Raw genomic sequence first — 22,500 nt, forward strand, 5'->3', positions numbered from 1 at the left:
ATATATATATATATATATATATATATACATATACATATATATATAAAACACACAAACTACTGTACTGAACACTAGAGGCAAAAACAAAATTAAGAGAAACAGATATTTAGCGCTTTCATCCCTTTTATTGTTTCGTGGGACTTCTTCAGAAAAAAGTAAAAATACAGGATCTGGAAAGGAAAGGATATTTATAGCTTAACAAAGTCGTAAAAATACATGTAACCAATGGTTTAGGTTAAATAGAAATAATGTCCAATAAGCAGGAGGTACAAGACAATGCTACCAATGAGTGGAAAGCATGTTTCAGTACAGTTTAGACCAAGGAAATTTTTATCATTGGTTAACAGGTAACATGCTGTATCCAATTGCGAGTGAAGTAGAATTACACACAAACAACCAATGATAGTTTGAAGTCCTGTGTAGTTAACCAATGTGGTGGGTGTCCGCAGGAGAGTTAAAGTAGCTCATGTTTGTGATCGTATTTCAACTGGTTATTAAAACTCTTATAAAAAAGTATTGTAATCTCAAACGGCAAGCAACTATAGCAAAACAGTAAAATAAACCATGTAACATGAGGCTGCACAATATTTAACATAAAATAGCCAGGTGATTTCAGTCTTACAAGAACATGGACGTCTGTATGGATAAGTACATGTACGCCTTAAATTCGAAAACAGAGATAAACCTTTCATCATCCAAAACAACAATGCTCTGACCAACCAGAACGGCATGTCCACCTGCGGACATTGCGTTGTCTGCCCTCACATTTACACAGGAGACAGTTTTACCTTTCAACATTGCAACTTTAAAGTCTCCTTCAAGACTAATTTCCACTGCCATTCTGAATGGGTTGTGTACGCAGCTATTTGCTCCAGCTGCAACTCTTTCTATATTGGCAAAACAAGCAGAAAACTCTCCGATCGAACTAAGGAGCACCTAGCTGCCATCAGAAACCAAGACCACAGCAATGCCTTACGTCGACACAGCCACTATTGTCATCATTTCAATGGGTTCAAATTCTTTGTCCTGGACCAAATTGATGTTTTCTTCAGAGACTGCAATTCTCTGCTTGAAGTAAGAGAATTAAAGTGGCAACTCCTTTTAGGGGCTGACTCATACCCTGGACTTAATGACAATATCAATATCAAATGCGCCCTACGCTGGCGCTCCTGATGTTCTGTCATTTTACCAGTAATGAACATATACTTGCAATATGCAATATATAATAAATGCCTGCTTATATGATACAGAACTGTATAATAATTTTGCAATCACCTTGTTGTGGCATCTTGCCCGATCATGATTTAGTTTTCTTTTAAGGCGTACATGTACTTACCCAGGCCATGTCCAATCAGGATCTGATGGACATGCTCCACCTCAAAAAATCCAAATCCATCAGGACCACGAGAGCTAAAGACTTAAACCTCGGCACAAGTATGAATAGGACATGCTGGAGGGATAGATTCATAACCCAGAGGCTTCCCATGCTTTGGAACAGGATCCCAGTTCGTATTAGGCAGAGCCCCTCACTGACTCTCTTCAAGAGAAATCTTGATGAGTGGATGGGAGATCGTAAGTTTACCCCAGGGGTCACATCTGTGTCACTGCTAGACAGGGGCACAGTAAACTAATTCTATTATATAAGGGAACCTTCATTGTGTCACTACTAGACAGAGGCACAGTATTCTAGATATATTCTGTACATTTTTGTACCATTTCATGGGGTGGCAAAAGCCACATCACTATGGCTAGGCTTACAAAGGCCTCAGGGCAGATAGCCTAGTACTATACTATGAAACTATGAAATATGTTGGAGACCCTTGATCCTCTTGGTGAGGTACTTTTGTGGTCTCTCCAGCTGTTGCAAATGCCGGGTGAGGTACATACCAAATGGGGCATTGTACTCAATCATGGGTCTTATGATGGAGGAGTATAGGGGTACAATGACATCCTTGGATCTGGATGTGAATCCCTTCATGATGAGGTGTGCAAGGTAGAATGTTTTTCTAACCACTTTGGCAACATGGGTGTCAAATGAGAGGTCGCTGTCGACTTGGGTCCCTAGGTCTCTGATTACTTTTTCCGTACTCAGTGGGTTGCTGTCTATGTGATAATTTGTGGGTACTTTGTTTTTCCCAAAGGGGATGACTATACATTTTTTGGCATTTAGTTTAAGGCCGTGACTCCAGCACCAATTGTCCGTTTCTGTGAGGCCTTTTTGTAGGATGTATGTGTCCGCTGGTGTATCTACTATGGCGCCTAGTTTGCAGTTATCTGCGAACTTTGTCAGCCACAACCCTCCCATGTTTGCTTTAACATCTGAGAAACAAATGCCAAACAAGAGGGGTCCCAGGACAGATCCCTGTGGGAAACCACTTGTGACTGGCTTTGAGTCTGACATTGCTCCAGCGATTTTAACTTTATGGGTTCTGTTCTTTAGCCAGTTTGCAACCCATCTAGTGACATAAGGGTTTACGTTTAAGCTGTTGAGCTTATCTATGATGCCTGAGTGGGGTATTGTGTCGAAGGCCTTAGCCAAGTCCAGGTAGGCTGTATGGACTGCTTTGCCCTCATCAATGGCTCTTGTGACTGTTTCGAAAAAGTCAACCAGGTTCAAAAGGCAGGATCTGCCCTTTATAAAGCCGAACTGGGTGGGGTCAAGTGTCTGTAGGTCCCCTATGTCTCTGTTTATGAGTTCCATAATGATTCTTTCCATAGCTTTGCAGACCAGGCTGGTTAAGCTTATGGGGCAGTAGTTCCCAGGGTCTGTAGAGGTACCCCCTTTGTGGAGTGGGACCACTGCTGCACGCCAGTGTTCAGGTGCATATCCTGAAGTAAGGCTAAGGTTAAATAGCATTTTTATGTGTGGGTTTAGCTCCTCTTGGAGTTCATGTAACACCCAACCTGGGATACCATCAGGTTCAATTAAATGGAAGTCGATTAAAATAAGGTTTTGATTTTGAGGTTTTGTTGAAATGGTCTCGATAAAATGAGATTCAACAATATAATGATGCAGACCCATATATATATATATATATATATATATATATATATATATATATATATACCAGATAGACTTTTCTTCTGAGTCTAAAATGACAGCAGTTTCTACTAACATTTTTATGAAAATGTTGCAAATGTTTTGCCTGAAATGGAAATAGGTTAGTTAGGGGAATAAAAATTTCAGTTTAGAATACCAATGGGTTTTTTTTTTTAGAGAAATTAATATTTTTATGAAAATGTCCCTGGTTTAAATTGTAAAATACAGACCATTTCGACACTTATCTATGTATGTATCTATATATATATATATAGTTTTTATAACTTGTATTCCACCGTGAAATGAATCAAGGTGCAAATCTTTTTCAATCTCTTACTTTCTCCCTCTGACTGATCTAATTCACTGAACCAGCCCTGGTTTTTGAGTGATGCTTCTTGGGACAGCAGCATGTGTAATTCACTGTATGGTAATAGATAACTGTACTTAAGTATCAGGAATAGCTTTGATTGTAACAGCTGCTTTTCACATTATGTAGTAATAAGTAACTTACTATATGTAGTTGCTTTAAAGGAGGTATCAGTGAAAGTGCTTTTATCCTCGATATTTCTTGTTTTACTAAGTAATGAAAACCAAGCTGGTGTTATGAGCTAGAATACTTTGACAGTTTAAAGGCAAATTTGTTGCAAGGATCTTTGCTTTCCTGGCTGGTGATATAAAGAACTGAGATACAAAGACATTTCCCCAGCAGTATGTTCAAAGTATTGAGAATCTCAAAAAAATGATATTAAATATAATTCAAAGCTACAGCTGTTAGCTCCCTTCAGCACTAAAAACATAGTGAAAGCCTTTATTATTGCATGCAGTCTATACCTATTCAATCACTCCAGTCTGCTTTAGCATTACTGGCAGTTTTGTTTTAATGGTATCACAGTTGCAAACGGTTTTCTTAATCTGCAGTTAGTACAGACCTATTTGCCATTTTAAGTGTGACATTATAAAATTGCTGTAAATAGTAACATATTGATGAATTTAGTTTTAAAAAAGCAAGATAGGAAATGCATTACAAATTAAAGTTCCTGATGGTACTCTATTATAGGATTTTAGTTGGTGCATTCAGTGAGCCAAGGTGTTTGCTGATGTCAGACTCATTTGTCAACAGTTACCTACTACCCCACCTTTTTTTCTGCTTGACCTGTTCTGCCATATTGATATTTCTGAGCACTGAAAAAGCCTGACTGTCATGCTCTTGCCCAGGAGGTAATATCTTCATTTAGACTGAGTTGCACCATCCTTTCCTATTATATTTTGCCTTTGGCAATTTTGGGTTAAGGAGGTGTGTTCTAAAGCAGAAATCTCAACTTAAAATGACATTGAGAGCTTCAGGGAGACTAGCAGTATTAGCTGAGAGACAGTGTCTCCAAAGCAGAAAGAAAGGTAGTCACTGCAGCTGGGAATGTAGTTATTTACTTCAGTCATGAGTATGCTTATCTGAGAGCTACTTGAAGCCTTAGGACCAAGAGTTTGAGGTCCTTACCCTGAAGTATACAGTCACAAGGAAAGATTACTGTCTCTACAGTGCACCATTTGTGTGATTCATGTAGTTTACCTACTAGCTATAGGTCGGCATTCTTGTCCCTAAATTCTCCACCCTCCCATCTTCTCCTTTGTATAAGACATTCTTAATCATTTTACATCCCTGCCATAACAGAGTAGCATATTGTTTCTTGTGGAAAATGTTGTCACTGCAGATCTGTGTCAAGATCATCATCACAGGGTTTAAATACTTCACTGAAACACATTATAGTAATGTAATACGTTTTTATATTTTATTCCTCACTTTGGGTTACACATATTCAATATAAATAAGACACACATAATGAAAATCTCACTCTCTTGAACAACTCTTTGCTGACCTTCCCATGCTAACCTTTCACATCAATATCAGCAAACAAGTTGTACTTTTGTAAGTCATAACCGATGTCTACAACCACAACTTTTTCTGTGTTTTGCTGGTACCATTAGAAAGACTGTATGATCCAATGACAGGGAGACTTCCCCTGCCAACAACCACAGTCACAACCTATGTTTTCAATTTATTTGTCCTTCACTTAGTCCGGTCGCTTTCTCCATAGTGTGGCACTTTACCTTCCTTGTTATCCTTCCATAAAAGGGTACTGACTGCTTAAGCAGCACATTCAACAAAGGTCTAATCCATTGTCTGACAGAAAAAAATGAAAACAGTTTTCTCTGAGCCTAATGGATGTATATCTACTTCCTGTTTTTACTACAGGACCCTTTTCAAGCACTTCACTTGTTCTCCTAAGCAGTGCCTGTGTCTCTTTGTCAACTGAGAGCACAGTTGTGAAAGGTCTCCTTTTTGTTACGAGCATCAGAAAACAAACTGACATTGCATCTAATTCTGCAGACCACCAGTAAATCCCTTAACATCTGATCATTAGCATAATGTCTCAGATGATTCCCAAACTGCCTTCCAAATACCAGATCAAATTATCAGATAATGTCATCTCTGGAAAGCTGCCTCAAGTCTGCATTGTTTTTATTCAGCATCTGTGACCACCCCCTGAGATTGGTGATTCCTGTGTCCTCCTTTTAAGGAACAATTTTTCAAAAATCTGGAACTATAAATGTGACATGCCACAGTCTATAGAGTTGTTCTCGCCACTAAAGTACTCTGCCTACCATGCGACTCCTTTTTTCTTGCCATCAGCTCCAGCACAACCAGTTAAGCCCTGTCTTCCTTACTTGTTCAAGTTGAGGATCTATGCTGATGTTTGAACAGCAATATCACTTGTCTGTCCATCAATTTTTTTACAGAAAAGTTTCTGCTACTAAGGATATCAGCTGCGCAAATGCAATATCATTGTGCATTCTATGGTGTATTACTATCTGAAGATCCACTGTCACTGACAACAGATATTTTGGTGAAAACATAAATTAAGACTGTTATGGCCTTTTGAATACACTTTTATTTTCTGGTACTTGAACCTAGGACCTCTCGCACCAAAATCTTACCTCTAGACCAGCAAGCTAATGCCTGGAATGAACTGTAGGGATTCACCCATGTCTTACATTCAGTTTGTCATGCTGTATTATTCTTTGGTTCTTTTAGTGTCCCATTCACAATTTTGTTCAGGCTGTCTATGCAGATCTCACTGAGGACAATTATTTACCCAGTTTTTAATGAATCAGAAGTAAAATACATATATCAGCAGACAAAACAACATTTTAATGACTGTAAAACTGGTATCAAATCTCCATATGTTGGGGTCTACAATTTGTTGACGTGATAACACTAAGCTGCAGTGAAATAATGAAGCTTTATCAGTCATATGTGCATTTCGTAATAAATTATCTCATAGTCATTGCCTGAAAAAATTGTAATGATATCCCAAAGGGAGGTACAAGGCCTTTAATTCCTAGGTGTCTAACTGTAGGTTTCATGGGCATTTCACTACAATAGCCTGGAATGATGAATTTTGCACATTCTGCATTGGTCGCAGATAGGTAATTGTCTAGGTGGAATGCACATTCATTGTCTACGATATACCAAATGCATTTTAACCAGGTTATTAATACATTGACATAATTGTGGGGGGTTGCATCTGTCATATATGTTATCTGATATTATATATTCTTAATATTTTGTTTTGACTTTTGTCTTACATTTTCTCAGTTCTTTCACTTTTTATATTAAACCGCAGTTACAGCCATCCATGTCCAACCCCTATTTTTCATGTTTGCGCATCTCATCAGTGGTAACTGTCTTTTAGAGTCAATATTCACACCAATGGGTGCTAGCCCTTCCAAAGTTGTTTTTCCATCCCACATACATACAGACATATGGTCATATATTTTTATGTGCGTGCCCAGTTCACATAGTGCAGGTCTTTGTACTGTTGGAAACTTGAACACACAGAAAATCTACAAGAACAAATGAAGAGCATGCACTATTAAATCTTGCATCGATATATCTGAGCATCATAATAAAACCATACACAAATAAAAGGAGCACAGGGAGACGAAGAGAGAGATAAAAATGACAGAGAAGGTTCTCTGTATTGCATTATATCCCCCACAAAAATATCAATAGTAAAAACAGAGTATTTAAAATGGACAAGACAGGCACAGGCTCTTTTTTCCAATTTTCCATGGAAAATTGTTGCTAAAATTGTGCAATTTGCTACTTTGTGTTATCTGAAAACAAATATAACATAAAAAATAGAATGTAGAAGTAAACAGGGTGTTTCCTTTTTTTATTCAGCATCCATAAGACTGGACATTCCTCTGTTATTCCTCATGGAGCAATGTTTCAGAAATCTGGTAGTATAAATGTGACAGGGCACAATCTAAGCTTCCAATAACCCATGATAATGGGACAAACACCAGGGACACACATCTGTATTAGTATAGTGACACTCTTAGCAAGCTGCATTAACATTGAAGTTTATCAAAAAGTCAGTTTTGGTAGAATATATTGCATATAAAATCTTATACTGTATTATTGTACTCTGAGATTATTTACACAATTTCCTAATAATCCTCAAGACTTTGAAATCCACACATTTTGTGAAACTGTGGTATGAAGACCAGACTCACTTAAATTTCCAGGGTATAAGAAATTAGGAAGCATAATTTATGCTAAATGGGTAAATAGAGACCAGCTTCCTTTTCCTGTAATCTCTTGTTTTGTGATACCATGATGCAAGTCAGACATATTATGAAAGGAGGTGACAAGATTCACTTCAGGAAAATTATGATCATAATGTTTCTTCTATATCTCACAGACCATTTCCAGAATGACAGTTTATTGAAGAGGAAATATCAACAAAGTGCCATTCCCATGGGATGCTGACACGCTTGAATGTCAGCTGAATGTATTCTACAAAATAACCAATGAAACTACATTCATAAGTGCGCACTTTACAGTAACTACGGAATTGGATTATGAGATTCAAACTCTTCTAATTCATTTTTATACTTGATCATTATGATAGTGAATATGTAATAACCTTAACAAGGTTAACATGGATATTTTAAATATTGTGAATGGATAAACCACCTTGATTTGCATAGAAACTGAACTGACCATTAAATACACATCAAATCACCTTTCCATAAAACCTGTGAATTGCTGTCTTTGCATGGTTTTACCCAACAAAAACTAATGAATTTAATTTAGTTTCAATTCCACTAATATTTGATCATACTTTCATAAATACATTATATTTAAAAAAATAAAGGCATAAAATTGGGATAAGATCATGTATGATGTATCTAATATGAAAATTAGTATACAGTGCTATTCTTTGATTTTGGGTATCCACAAAAAAATTTATATTTCCATACCATCTTGTTTGAATTTGCATGTTATTAGAACTGTCTAAATAAACATAAGTAATCAATGTCTGTGTTTGATTATCCTTAAACAGCAGACATGCCACTTCTCTAATTATATAATGATTAGTTATCAGTAAAAACATTTTTAGAACTGTTATTCATGTTAATATAAGCATAAGGTGATGCATATAACTTTTAAAGTCCTGTTGTCAAAGTTTGCAGAATCAAATAATCTACAATACATTAAACTATTTATTATTATTTATGTGATAAACGTTTCTGGGCATAATATAGTCACTTTTGTTCTTATGATTCATATCTTGATTGTAAATATTTATTACATTCAGCATCAATCATTCTTGACAAAATACCACCTGAACTGGAAGTTGTCAGTTCTTTGCATGATCTTTAATTGATTACCTTAGCTATGATCCTATAAATCAGTGTTCAGTCCTGATGTGTTGGCAAAGGAAAGATTATTTCAGCAAGATTCATTTGCTCTCTAATATTTATCATACTAACTGATGTAAATAAGGGTCAATTTCATCCGCAAAAGTCATATAGCATACTGCCACACTTTGGTATAGAGGGATAAAGTCCTATAATACCAACCTACTGCATTTTCTATAAAAGTTTTAGATACCCATTTCATATAGCTTACCATAGGCTGCCACCAGTGCCTCTGTGTGTCCACTGGATCTAATAGGCACTCCTTAATGCCCTTGTACATACTGTGACACAGATCAAAGTACCCCATAGGACAGTCAGGGTTTTTTCTGCTCTATGCCCTAGCCCCCTGTTTTGACCCGCAAAGGTGCGACTGATGCTTTGATTATCTGAAAAGCGTTCTCTTATTCTCCTTTCACACAGAGTAAATACGTTATTTGCATGGAGCAGTATCATGGGATTGGTCCCAATAGTTCACAATAAGACCATTGTTTTTAATACTGCAGAAAATTAATAAAAAATGCAAGCCATACAGAAAATAGAGATCTGAAACCCAGTAGTATTTCTACAAAGTAATTACCAACTTGTAGCTCTGGCATGGGTGATTGTGCACCTCCATTCATTGCTACTTACTTACACTGAGTCTGAGAATGCTGTACCTTCAGATAGGAAGAATACACCAGGCTACCATAACATCAGGCTTTAGTATATACTCCATTTGTGCTTTTATTTGTAAATCTGCAGTTTGAAGGATCCATGGAAATTCAACAGGAGCACCAAGTGTTTCTGCAGATGCATATACTAACTGAAATATCTATTTTTCTTTTGGAGCAAACAGTAATTCTATAGTTACATCTGGTTGGAGTTTCACTAGCAATTTTGTTCAGAATAATTTCATTCTCCAACCAATCAGTACTTCATTCTTTTCTTATTGTTATTTTAACTATTACCATGAACATTTTGTCTCCTTTGAATGTATTTTTTTCCTTTTCTATAGTTCATCGCACTGCTGCTGCTGTCCATTGTCAGAGATGATTCAGCTACCATTCTTACTCTTTTTAACCTTTGCTAGCATTTTTTACGTGTCATATAAAATAAGTAAATTAACAAAGCCGCCCCAACAAGACCTGAATCATCCTTGTCATACTGTATAATTTAGATATGACACTATCATCTTAATCTCTTCTTTTATTCCTATATTCGGTCTTCTCCTTTGTATTATTGTTCTTGTTGTTACTGTCAATTACATTATAATTACATTATAATACTCTTTTATTACTTTGAAAACACTCGCATTCCGTTTTGCCATTCTTCATCATTTATGATTTTCTTCTTCCATGTTTCCTATTATCCATCTTCTTTTTATAACACTCGTGTTTTTTTTTTTAAATAAATTAACACTGTTGGCAAGAGAGATGCATGTCTCAGGGGATGTCCATGCTCTGGAGCAAGCGTCCCATTTTTGTTAAGCATAGTCCATCCCTAATCCTATTTAAGTATAACCTTGACCAATGGATGGGAAACCAGAAATTCACCCCAGGTCTGGCCCTCATGACTCTGATAGAGGCAAACAGTAATACCTAACCTAACATACCCCTACCCCACACATTACCTTTAAAAACATACCTTCTCTGAATAAAAACCCAAAACATGTAGGGACAAAATTGGGTTGGATTGCATGGCTAGACTTATAAAGGCCCTGGCGGTTGTTAGCCTAGTATATACTTAAAAACCTCCTTGTTAAATTGTTTTTACATATTCTACTTTATTCCTTATCCTATTTTGATCTGTGCCTTACACAATTCATTCTCATGTTTTCTCCCTGTCTTGTATCATAAGCACAACCAGTTTATATTAGATTCTTGCATGGGCCCACCTACCTGTCTCAGTAACTTATTCTTCCTTGCCTTTATTCATCACATCTCTTCATTTTTCATTCTCCTGTTCCTTTTTTTATCCTGTATTAATGACTATTTTAAACACATCAGTTATGCATTGCAATCATATTTTCTTTGTTAAAAGAAACACCCCGTAATGTTCATTTCATGTTTCACTGATATCCTGTTCTTGTTCTACCATACCTTTCCTCTGTCATCTACTCTTTTCGTGACAGAGGTTTGTCAAATTTCTTGGCACATGGTCATGATTATGTTGTCATGTTTTGTCTTGACACACTCAAGTTCCTATCTACCTAGCCATGTTATTTTGTAATGCATTCTGTTAAAATAGTAGCCTGACCATATTTTGTTGTATTTCATGTAATTATTTTTGTTTGCATATGCATGCGCATGGCTGTGTGTGACTATGCATGCTCATATGAGCTCCCAGTGTTTGCTTCAGTTTTCTTATTTCACCTACACTCAGTAGTTTACTGGCATGGCTTGCAATGGTCTGTAGGCTGATTGTCTAGTACTTAGCAATGAACATATCTCCTAGGTTCCTGTCTTAGTTTCCTTCCTAGTTTATTTCCATCCGTTCTGCACATTTCCCCTTTTCATCCACCTCTTTATTCTTCCCATTGTTTCTTCCATTTTCCTTCCAGTCTCCTTATCTTTCTACTCCTCCTCCATAGATCCATAGTTGAGGCTGCTCAAACGAATACCGATAACGCAGTCATCCATCTAAGCAGCCACCCACCAAAAGCAGTTTGTCACACTACTCACTTGCAGATTTTACCACTTCAGCAAGGTCAATCAGCAACCCAAACCCTGGCTAATAGTCATTTGCACAAATGTGACAGGGGTATCCCTGATGTTTACAAATGAGCATTGCCAAGACTAGAGTCATAATAGCAATTTACACCAATGCAAAAGGCCTTGAGTATAATGAAATGCAAATGAGAAATTTTGTAAACTGGTGTATGCTAATGAGGTGTTGTTGCAGTTCATAGTCCACTCTTTGTGGTACACACATCATTTGTTTAATGCAGTGCTTAGCCTTACATACCCGAGTTGCAATCCACAAACGTGCCCCTAGTCATCCCTTCAGTAGTTTTTTCAAGTATGCAAAAGCACCAAAGTTAAACATATCCCCCACCAATCTCTACAGCAGTTTGTCCAAGTATGCAAAAGCACCAAAGTTAAACATATCCCCCACCAATCTCTTCAGCAGTTTGTCCAAGTATGCAAAAGCACCAAAGTTAAACATCTCCCCCACCAATCTCTTCAGCAGTTTGTCGAAGTATGCAAAAGCACCAAAGTTAAACATATCCCCCACCAATCTCTTCAGCAGTTTGTCCAAGTATGCACAAGCTCCAAAATGCAACATTTCCCCAACGATTCCTTAAGCAATATGTCCAAGCATGCAGAAGCTCATCCCGGAGATAGAAATGAAACACTTCTCCCAACAGCCCCATCAGTAGACTGCCAAGTATGCATTAGCATGTCCCTGATACCAAATGAAACATTTTCACTTCCACTCACCTCTCCATATCCTTCTATTTAATTGCAGCTTACTGGCATATGTTTAGGGCCTTTTCCACATTTGATATGCAAATTAGCTCATTATGTGCTCACCTCTATGAATCTGACTGATACACAAATGTGTAATGCCCCTGAACTGCATCTCATCTACCCCTCTTTCACTTGTGCCTTAAGCTTATTGTGCTTTTGGAATAGGGAGGTGTGTATATATAAAGTCCTCTATATTAATATATTCATCATGAAAGTCTGTGATTTGCATAACCATGTAGCTCCATACTTTGAGGATTACTTACAAGATAATGGGAAGTCCTAGACTATAAATACCAGTACCTGATTTTTTAACAATGTATGCCTTTGTAATATAGAAAACCAGCACCATTACAATATTATGGCATACAGGTACATAAGTCTGTGATTTGCATAGCCATGTAGCTCCATACTTTGAGGATTACTTACAAGATAATGGGAAGTCCTAGACTATAAATACCAGTACCTGATTTTTGAACAATGTATGCCTTTGTAATTTAGAAAACCAGCACCATTACAATATTATGGCATACAGGTACATAAATGTCCAGACATGGTTTCTGTAATTGCCCACCATGTTCAAATGTTATCAAAATTAACATCCATTTGTAAACAAGTCATGAAACATTATGGATGTACCCTTGTACAATGTGACATTATAAGCTTCCCAGTGATAAGGCACTACTGCAGGTGCAGACGTGCAGTGTAGGTGTGGCACAGCAGGACGCCGCACATTATATCTAGTTGGACTACTTGGCAAATGCACATGCTGATGTTAGCAATGATTATATAGCTGTTAATTCATTTGGTATACAAGGCTTAAAAAGTGAGTCATCCAGTAATCGGTGGTGCCTGTTGAAAGTATGAAGATTCGGTGAGAACAAGGGGAATATATGCTAATTCTCAGATTACTACATTTTAAGCATTCCCTTTACACTGAGGTACAGCAATCTCAGGATGAATACATATACATAAATATGTAATTTATATATATATATATATATATATATATAGAGAGAGAGAGAGAGAGATACTGAATACAAAAAAATGCAACACCCCCACAAATTATCACATTAATAACAAGGTCCTAAGCATGCAGTCAAGTCATGAGGGGGTTTGGCTACCCAGTGTGAGAGCAAACTGACTTCTGACCACCATATTGCCTCCATTGTACGGAAAGATTTGTACATGGCCCACCTCATTAATAAGGGTATCTCATCCAGGGACAAGGAAGTTATAGCATCCCTTATAAGAGCCATTATTGAGTATACTGCCCCTTTTGGCATTACCTCACCAAGCACATGCAGCAGTTGGAGAGACCGCAGATGTTCCTCACAAGGAGAATCCAGGGCCTCAAACATCTTTCCTAGACAGGCTAAAAGCCCTTCCCTCTACCCATTCTCATACAGACTTCTCAGAGGTAATATCTGTCTGGCATACAAAGGAATCTTATATACCACCTTGATGGGACTGCTGCATATCTGCAAGTCAAGCTCCATTGGAGTAACCCACAGGCTTGACCTCAACCTGGTCTGTGACAATAATAGGACTTGTTAGGACAGACATGTGTTCCAGTGTGTCTCCCTTCTGTGCAATAGACTCCCTCGCTATGTCAAGCAGAGTACCTGATTAACCCTTTTTAAGTTCAACCTGGATAAAGTACAGTTTTGTACCTACCATAAATGTAGATGTTCGAGGATCCACATTGCTGCAGTCCTAACTATTGGGTAGTCCGCTGTCCAGTCGGCCCGAATACCAAAGTATATGGCTGACGTCGGTCACGGCGCATTAGACTGACGTCAGTACGTCAGGGTACTAATGCGCATGACCGACGTCATATCCTCAGTCTTTTCTTGCCCCAGATGTCAGAAGACCCTAAAAAGACAAGGCCAAAACCAAAAAAAAAACACCAAACATACCTGCACCAAAAATATATACAAAATATACAAAGGTACCAGAATATAATCTCACCTACACAACCACCCCTAAACACAGAGGGGAAGGAGGGAGGGTAAATTGGACTGCAGCAATGTGGATCCTCGAACATCTACATTTATGGTAGGTACAAAACTGTACTATGTTCTTCATTCCACATTGCTGCAGTCCTAACTATTGGGTAGAATCCCAAAGCAGAGGTAAGGGAGGCTGGCAAATCAGAAGGAAGCAGGAGCTGATAACATGCCTTGCAAAATAGCTGTGGCAAAACCAGCCCTAGACTTAGAGTAGAGAGGAAGGTGGTAATGCTTAGAGAAAGTATGCACTGAACTCCAAGTAGCTGCCTCCAAAATATCCTTAGTAGCCACCCCCCTTAGAAATGCTGTTGAAGTGGCAGTAGCCCTAGTGGAATGAGGCCTAATCCCAGCTGGAATCTCTTTGCCATGATGGGAATAACAAAATGCAATGCAAAACCCAATCCACCTAGAAATAGTTTGTTTTGACACAGGCTTGCCCTGCGAACTCAAAGCAAAAGAAACAAACAACTGCTGAGACTGCCTAAAATCCTTAGTCCTGCTTAAATAATAACGCAATTGCCTGTGTACATCTAAAGTGTGCAAAATCTTTTCCCCTTTATTTTGGGGATCTGCATAAAAGTAGGCAAATGAATAGTTTGGTTTAAAGCCACACTAGAAACCACCTTAGGCATAAAGGAAGGATTAGTATGTAATGATACCCTATCCTTATGAAAAATCAAAAAAGGCTCAACCGCCATAAGGGCCTGCAACTCAGAAACCCTTCTAGCAGAAGTAATGGCCAACAAAAAAGCAGTCTTCCATGACAAGTATTTCAGTTCAGCAGTAGCCGAGGCTCAAAGGTTGTAGAGTAAGTTTCTCCAACACAAAATTGAGGTCCCAAGCAGGAGTAGGAGCTCTACGGGGGTCTTATATTCTTTGCCCCTCTAAGAAATTGCTTGAACAAAGGATGTGAAAACAATGGTGGGTCACAATCATAGTGAGCTGAAATTGCTGCAGCATGAATCTTAATGGAAGAGAAAGACAAACCTTTGTCCAATAACTCAGTAAGATATTGAAGAGCCACACTCAAATTAGGCTCAGAAATCTCCAAATTCTTTGCTGCAGTCCAAAATAAAAATCTCTTCCATTTTTCTGCGTACACTTTCCTTGTACTAGGTCTTCTGGCTTCCATAATCACATTTAAAACTTGTTGAGGAAGCTGAGACCTGCTGTCTTTCAAAACAGAATATGCCATGCTGTTAGATGAAGAGAGTGAAGCTTGACATTGAGCAGACGACCATCCCTCTGAGACAACAGGTGTGGAATCAAGGGTAAAGGCCATGGAGGCTTCCTTACCAGACTCCTCAGTAATGGGTACCAGTGCTGCCGAGGCCAATCTGGAGCTATTAAAATCATCCTTGGCTTGTCTTGTCTGACCTTTAGAAGCACCTTTGGGAGAAGAGGCAGAGGTGGAAAAGCATACACATGAAGATTTTTCCAACTGAAAGAAAGAGCATCCATTTTCCAAGCTGTGTGATGAAATCCCTTCGTGCAAAACTTTGGCAGCTAGTGGTTTAGTGGAGAAGCGAACAGATCTATGTCTGGAGTTCCCCATGACACTGTCAATTTTTGAAATACATGAAGATCCAGTTTCCACTCGTGGGGATCCATGATTTGTCTGCTTAACACATCTGCTAGGGAGTTCTGTGCTCCCGGCAGAAACCTTGCCTGAAGAGTTAGTTGCAAGCTGAGCGCAGTCTCCCATAAAATCATTGCTTGTCTGCACAACGGGTAAGAATGTGTTCCCCCTTGTTTGTTGATGTACCACATGACAGTTGTGTTGTCTGTTAGAATCAACACCTGCCCTGGAAGAAGTAACTCCTTGAAAGCCATTAATGCAAACTGGACTGCTAACATCTCTTTCATGTTGATATGTAGATGCTGTAGTCTGGCAGGCCACTTGTCTTGTATCCACTTTCCATTTAGATGAGCTCCCCAAGCAATGTCTGAGGCATCTGTCGTTAGAAACTGACTCGCCTCTGGCCGGGTCACAGAGAGTCCCTTGTTTAGGTGACATTCCTGAGCCCACCACAAAAATTCCTTTTGAATGCAAGGTATTATTTGAATGACAGTGTCCAAATCCTGGCAGTGCTGTGTCCACAGATTTTTGAGATACCATTGTAGCTTCCTCATATGCAGTTTGGCATTGGGAAGCACCAGAATACAAGATGCCATGAACCCTAAGGCTTGAAGGACTGTCCTTGCAGTCAGCCCGGACTGAAGAGATAGTTGATGGAAGTAACTGGAAAGATTCTTTTGTTTGTCCGGGGTTAAAAAGGCCATCTGAGCTGCTGTATTCAGTCTCACACCCAGAAAGCACATGTCTTGAGAGGGTACTAGACTGGACTTTATTTCGTTCACAGAATACCCTAGGCATCTTAGCACTGCTATGACATATTCCAAATGCTGTAGAAGGTCTTCCTTTTCTTGAGCCAGAATCAGGCAGTCGTCCAAGTAAGGATAGATTTGAATTCCTTTTAGCCTGAAGTAAGCTATCACTGCCAGAGCATCCACCTTAGATTTTAACTGTGAAAGGAGAAAATTCTGATATTTTAACATGTGAAACTGACAATTCAACGCCCTCATGGCCAAAGTGGAAGAAGTATACACTTTCTTTCCCCATCTATCCAAAGCCCTTGCCTCTTTATCAGGAGGAACAGGATTTTTAACAACAGAGGCCTTCACACCTTTAGGCCCCTGAGAGACAGTTTCCGGGTCTGCCCTAGGACTCTTAAAAAGATACTTATGAGCTTCAGGCACCCTGTAGTACCTATCCGGTTTAACTGGGGCAGGAGGCAGAGAATCAGGATTCAAGGAAGCCTCTGCAAAAACATCTTCCACCACATTCAGAACAGGAGGTATAGCTAAAGGCCTATGCTGGGGTAAAAACAAGAATTCCCTAAGCCTCTTTCTGGAATCAGAGAAATCTTGACCTTCCCATTTAAAATGCTCCCTCATGGAATGCAGAGTCTCTGAAAATGAAAAATCCTCAGGAGGAGAAGCTGAAGGAGTAGAATCATCCACAACAGAATCAGAATAAGGAGGATACTCCTGCAAGTCTTCAGCCGAAGACTCAGAAGCCTCCGAACATTGCTCAAAACTCTCAAACACAGGTTCCACCCTAGACCTCTTATCAGGAGGGGGCATAGAACCTCTAATCATAGTAATCAAATCCTCTGCCATTTTAAGCATATGTTTCTTAGGTAAAGACCCTGAAGCACTAGGAGAAATCCCCACTGAAGCTAAACTTGGCCTGCCTCTCAAAGAAGCCTTGGAAACAGAAGGGGAGGCTGTAACCACCTTAGGAAGAGAGGGAAGAACAGCCACCTGAGAAGCCCCCTCAGCCTGGCCTACTTCCTGAGAGGATACATCCTGTAACAGTATAGTCTCTCCCTGAGACTCCAAAGAAACTCCTGGCAGAACCTCCGGCTCCACTGAGCCTTCTAAAGGACCGACGTCTGGGACTGTCGGTTCTTCCACTCTAGGCTTTGCAGCTTTGTCCTTGCGCTTTTTGGCCGAAGCGGGCGTCGGAGCATCCGACGGCATTTTATAATTACAACGCTTCCCAAAAACCAACCTAGCACAGTCTAACCTTCTCTTAATAGTGCGTTTGTTAAATCTAGCACAAGAGCGGCATCCAACAACGTCGTGCTCAGGCCCTAAACAAGGTATACACAAAGTATGATAATCCCTATGAGGTATCTGTTTCCCACAAGAAATACAGTTATTCACTTTTTCTGACATCCGGTTAAATACTGAGGCAAGAAAAAACCAAAATATTCCCCAACGGGGTACTTAGCCAACTTTGATTCGGTCTGAAACTCTGACTTCAGAAACTTTCAGAACGCCAACCTGCACTCGCAAAATTGCTTCTGCATCGGACCATGCGGCAAAAAAGACTGAGGATATGACGTCGGTCATGCGCATTAGTACCCTGACGTACTGACGTCAGTCTAATGCGCCGTGACCGACGTCAGCCATATACTTTGGTATTCGGGCCGACTGGACAGCGGACTACCCAATAGTTAGGACTGCAGCAATGTGGAATGAAGAACATCTGGATAGGCAACAGAAAATACTTCCCTGGGATTCCACCTGTGTCCCTACTGGACAGGGGCTTTGAGTGCTGACTTGTCAGAACATGGGCTAAATTCTTGGCTAGGCTTGTAAGGGCCTCAGGGCCAATATCCTAGTAACTTCTTATGATCCTGTATAGCTATATGTCTATAAATAGTAGGGGTGTGGAACTAGAACTATAGAATCAAGGGTGAAAGGGCAAATTCCCTTGCAAAAATGTTATAAAAGTATAACAAAAAGCAACAGAATTTGTTGCATTTGGATGTAGGCATGTTTTTTTTGCACTATTTCACATGCATCATCGTAAGAGATTGGTTTACTGTCTTTTAGAAAGATAATGCCACCAGATGTATCATGTCCTTTACTTAAATACCTACAACAGGTGTCAAAATTCTACATGAGTGGGTTAAATTGTCTATTACATCCCTGATTGCCCACATGTAACCCTGTGTCATAGCTTTTTCACTTTGTGAGGATGGGGCAGATGACCCAAGGTCTGCAGTTTCAGCCTCCAGTACCTTCTCAACAGCTGTTCACTGATACCTCAGACATGGGGTTTGAGGCTTCATGTGATCACCTGAAAGTTCAGGGTCTCTGGCCTCCCCATCATAACTCAGACTACATCAAATTCAGAGATGTCCTCTCCAGGCCCCTTAAAGGTGTACACAGACATCACTGCAATGATGTATTATATCAAGGAGGGAGGCACAAAATCTTACCTCCTCTGCAGAATGGCTCATCAGGTCTGCAGGGTGGCTCTCAGTTATCAGTTAACCCTTCAGGCAGTATACTTTCCTTCAGAGGACAATCTAGAGGCAGACTATTAGCATCTCCAAAACACAGGATTACAAATGGATGCTTCACAGATGTGTTGCTGAATGTTCTCATTGGTCAAAAGTCAAACTTTGTTGTCATTAAGAAATCACATAAGTGCAAAAACTGAAAGAAATTCCATGCCTCCAGACTCAATGTGCCGACAGGATATAGACTATTTTCATAGACATTTCCACACGCAACAACTATCTCTTACATCACGAACATGCATGTAGACAGACTAATATAGCGCGTAATTATAAACACATTTTAACACTTTTCAAAGTGAGCACTTGCATGAGACTTTAGTATTGCACAGGTACTTGGTTAAGACATTGCATTAATCCTTGCACAGAGAGAGACATTTCAGTATTGCACTGTGGACCTTAGCGTATTGCACTATGGTTAACTTACAAATTTGCAACATGTATTGCACTGAAAGAAGAGAGATTTTACGGCATTGCTACTGCTCTAGATGGCCTATAATTTAGTATTAGAAGAGACTGGTAACCAGGTTTATGCACAATTTGAGACAAACTTCTACAGATTCTATTGATCCAGATAGCCATCATGGAGTGTAATGATTACTAGAGTTCAGCAGCCTGATGCCATTAAGGAAGAAGCTGTTTGTGAATCTTGTAGCTGTGCAACATATGCTTCGGAAGGGCTTTCCAGATGATAGATGCAGGAACAGCCTGTAAGCAGGCTGAGTACAGCCTTTAATTATTCCTCTGGCCCTGTTGAGACATCTGAATAAGTACAAGTCATGGATGGGTGGTAAAGTGGTCTTGATGATCCTCTCAGCTGTCTTCAGCAGTATTTGGAGAGATGTGCGCTCAGAGGTAGATCAGCTTCCATACAATACTAACAGTTTGCTTGTTAGTTTGCTTTCTGTAGAAGGTAGTGAGAACTGTCAATAGAAGATTTGGTCTCCTCGGACTTCGTAAAAAGTGCAATCTCTGGTGTGCTTTCTTGACTATGGCATTTCTATTGGTGTTCTAAGACAAGTCCTCATCAATGTGCACTCCAAGAAACTTTGTGCTTCTTGCCATTTCCCCATTGATAGTGAGGGGCGAATGTTCCTTGCGAGTTTTCCTGTAGTTCACAATTATCTCTTTTGTCTTGTTCACATTTGGTGCCAAGTTATTTCCACACCAGGTTATCCGTTATTCCACCTCACCTCTATATGCTGTTTCATCATCATTATTGATGAAGCCCACCACCGTTGTCTCATCAGCAAATCTGATGTGGTTTGTATTTCACCTGGCTGTACAATCATGCATTAATAGGGTAAACTGCTAAGGACTTGTTACACATCCTTGTGGGACTCCACTGTTGAGTGATGTTATCTGAGGAGTTATTTCCTGTGCAAACTTTTTGCGGTCTGTGAGAAAGTCAAGAATCCAATTACAAAGTGGAGTGTTGACCCCTAATTGTAATAGCTTCATTACCAGATGAAAAGGGATGACAGTGTTAATGGCAGGCCTGAAGTCAATGAATAGCACCCTCACATAGGTGTTTTTATTCTCAAGGTGATCCAGCAATAGATGGAGTGCTAGAGACATGACATCTGCCATACAGCAGTTTGCTTGGTAAGCAAATTGTAGAGGGTCAGGATCAGCAGGCAACCCACATGTTAATGCATCCTTGACCAGCCATTCAAAATACTTCATCACTGTGGAGGTGAGGGTACAGGGCAGTAGTCATTTAGAAAAGATGGTGGAGACTTCTTTGGTAATGTAATGATCATCTTGTCCTTGAAGCATTATGGAAATAATTGCTAAATTAGAGAGTTATTGAAGATATCTGTGAGGGCATTTATTACACTGCACAGTCCCTGAGCAAATCCCCTAAGATGTTCTCAAACCCAGCTGCTTTTCTTGGGTAAACTCTGAGCAGTGTCCTCTGGACATAATCAGAGTTGAGAGTGAGCATCTTCTCATTATGGCGGTTGGGCATTTTCTTGGCTGCTCTGTTCCCTTCCTCGAGACTGCTGAAGTAGGCATTCAGCTTATTTAGGAATTTCCTTTCCTCATATTGCAAAGATATGTGTCTGTAGTCAGTTATGGACTGGATACTCTGCCATAGGTGCCTGGTGACGTTTTGGAGAGAAATGTATCTCTGGATTTTTCTGTCATACGTGTACTTTGCTTCACTCACTCCCTTGGTCAGATTTGATCTGGTTGTTCTGAAGGCTTCTCAGTCTCCAAATCTGAAGGCTGTGTTCCTTGCTTTCAGTAGTTTGCACACCTCTCTCACAAACTAGGTTTTCTGGTTGGCTCATGTGATGATGATTTTGGTGACTGTCACATCATCACCGCATTTTGTGATGTAGCCCATCACCACCTTGGTGTACTCATCCTGGTTAATACAGTGGTTCTCAGCAGCTGCCTCCTTGAATATGTTCCAGTCTGTGATTTCAAAACAGTCCTTGAGTGCTGAGGCTGCACCCTCTGGCCATACTCCTACTTGTTTCACTGTTGGTCATCTTCTAGTTAGTAGTGGGTTATATGCTGGTAGTAACAATATGGAGAGGTGGTTAGTTTTCCAGGTGGGCTGAGGCACTGCCTTAAAAGCAAGCTTAACATTGCTGTGTATCTTGTCCAGTGTGTTCTCACTCTTTCTCACAAAGTCCACATATTGGAAATAGTGGGGCAGAACTGTTTAAAAGATGGCCTGATTAAAGTCACCTGTCACTATATGAACGCAGTCTGCATTCCAGTTTTGCAGTTTGTTTATAGCCTGGTACAAAGTGGTCATTGCCTCATTTGGATTAACACTGGGAGGACTGTAGACCGCTGTGATGCAGATGCTGTTCAATTCCCCTGGGTTGATAAAAGGGTCTGCATTGGTGGGCTGTTCCACAGATTTGCTTCCTGTCTGAACAAGCAGCTCCCTGACTATTCCAGAGTGTAATGCCATCTGGCATGGAAGACAGATGACTTTTCTTTTCAATGGAAAGGGGTGTTTCTTTATGCTTTCTCTTCTCTTTTTCTGCTTCCAAGAGTCCTGCAGAAGATTCAGCTTGTCTCACAAAGAACTTGCTATTTCTCCCTTTTGACCCAAGACAGCACTGGTTCCTCCTACTATTGCATCTGATCAGGGGCAATCACCACAAGATAACTCTCTGGGTGGATATCCCTACACAGGGCAAAGGGTCCCTCATCCATCCTCACTTGTCTATTCCTCAACCGACACTGTGGATGATAGGGTTTTGTTCATTTTAGGCAGCTCTTTTTTGAGGATGCGCTCAGGGTTTTTCAGGAGGCAAGGTAACCTGCAACCAGAAAATCATATTTGTCCAAATGGAAATGGTTTTCTGTCACGTACAATGCTTGTAACC

Source organism: Protopterus annectens, chromosome 16.part0 (genome assembly GCF_019279795.1).
Source record: "Protopterus annectens isolate FY-2018-M chromosome 16.part0, PAN1.0, whole genome shotgun sequence".
NCBI lineage: Eukaryota > Metazoa > Chordata > Ceratodontiformes > Protopteridae > Protopterus > Protopterus annectens.